At 34.9% G+C, this 1,834-nt stretch overlaps 1 long non-coding RNA gene across 1 annotated transcript in view; it reads left to right on the top strand.

Moving 5' to 3' along the window:
* The first annotated feature begins 615 nt into the window (after window positions 1–615).
* The window catches only part of LOC103609265, a 2,032-nt gene continuing 813 nt past the window's right edge, over window positions 616–1,834 (top strand). The window contains exon 1 of the long non-coding RNA XR_552114.1: window positions 616–1,032. This is a non-coding gene — a long non-coding RNA (uncharacterized LOC103609265). The remainder of the gene's footprint in view (window positions 1,033–1,834) is intronic.

Below are 1,834 nucleotides of genomic sequence, written 5' to 3'. Positions count from 1 at the left end.
TGCTGTTTATTGCAGCATGTGACACTGACTCAGCTACTTAACCACGTGCCTTCTTCCTCATCTATAAAGCAGGAAGAAATACCTGCCTCGCCAACTTGATAAAGACTGTAGTGAGAATAAAGAAAGATGATGTTTAGGATTACTTTGAAAATTTGAGAATACTGTACAAATTTAAGTTGACAGTTACTGTTGAGATGTATATTTAAATTAGTTCAATGGGGTAGTTTTATTTGTGTTTATTTTGATAGGGTTTCATTATTTCCTGAGTTTGCTTGCTTCTTCTTTTAGAAGCTCAATTACATGAGCTTCATTTATTGGATTTATAAAATTCCAATTTTTAGTTGCTTCCAAATATATGAGCTTTCTAAACATTGAGCTAAATTAACAGAAATATGGCTCTAGCCTAACACTTAAATATCTAGCCTATCTTGCCAAAGATGCGTATTTAATTGGAAAGTCTTTTAATCTGAAAGTCTAACTTTACTAAAACAGAAATTGCAATTTTTATGTATTTGGATAGAAACTTCTAACAGTATGCTTTTTATTTTAATGAAATTTTTACTCTTCATGCAGCCTTAATATATACACATAAAATATAACAAGACTGGCCTGTTTATTTCTTGAAAAATGAAGTTAATGTCTTCACTTATTAATGACTTTAAAAGGAGATATAACTTACTGACTTGAGATAAAACCTTTATCATCATTAGTTTTAGGTTGTTTAGTGAGATTTTAACCTAAGGAATTATGCCTTACTTGTTGCCTTTTATAAACTAGTAGTGAAGACTATAAAAAGTTATTTATCAAGGATTCCTTGATGTAAACTGATAAACATCTTTATATTAAAGAGAAATTGAGTCACTGAATGAACAATTGACTCACCTCTGTGTCTATGAATTGTTTTAACTAACATATTCTCTATTGTAACATCTTCTGCTTGAGTATATATAAATATAGGTATTAAGAAATAGTATGTTTTTCTTGTATTCATAGACTGTAGGAAGAGGCAGAACTCTACTTCTTCAAGCAAAGGTAAAAGTCTTGAATCTACCTCTTCCCAGTGGCCCTTCTTATCCTGTGCAGTATATACCTGAGTCTGAATTTAAGAGCCTTTGTGAAGTGATATTCTGGTTTATAATATTTCTGGAAAGGAGAAGTGATGTCTAATTGAATTTGTGAACACTTGATTTTTAAGTGAAATTGCCAAGATCACAAGAAACTTTTATGAAATTGTTTATCTTGTTTTATAAACACTCTAGTGTTAGTGTTAGGGTGGGAAAATGATTTTGAATGTTCTTGAATTAAGACTTTCTAACAGTGACTTACTCTGAGCACAGCTTAAAACTACTGTTTCAGGGCCAGCCCGGTGGTGCACTGGAGAGTGCGCCACTTGGGAGTGCGGCAGCACTCCCGCTGAGGGTTCGGATCCCATGTGGAGACCGGTTCCTGCTCACTGGCTGAGTGCGGTGCGGGTGCAACACTGAGAGTTGCGATCCCGTTGCCGGTCTCCAGTACAGGCGCGACACCAAGGGTTGCAATCCCGTTACCGGTCAGTAAAAAAGACAAAAAATCCAGTACGGGCGCGACACCAAGGGTTGCAATCCCGTTACCGGTCAGTAAAAAAGACAAAAAAAAAAACAAAACTACTGTTTCAGAAATAACATAAGGAAAATTTTCCAGAGAGAATGGTATTGACATTCAGTTGACATTTTTAAAAATGAACACAAAGTTTGAGGTTTAGGAAATAAGAAAATCAAGTGGACATGAAGCCTTTCCTAGGACTGAAAGGGATTTTACTTTGAGAAGTACAAAATTTAGTGTGGATTTTACTGCC

Source organism: Galeopterus variegatus, unplaced genomic scaffold, assembly GCF_000696425.1.
Source record: "Galeopterus variegatus unplaced genomic scaffold, G_variegatus-3.0.2 Scaffold9405, whole genome shotgun sequence".
NCBI lineage: Eukaryota > Metazoa > Chordata > Mammalia > Dermoptera > Cynocephalidae > Galeopterus > Galeopterus variegatus.
Note: the sequence above shows the minus strand (reverse complement) of the source record. Positions and strands in the feature narration are given on the sequence as shown.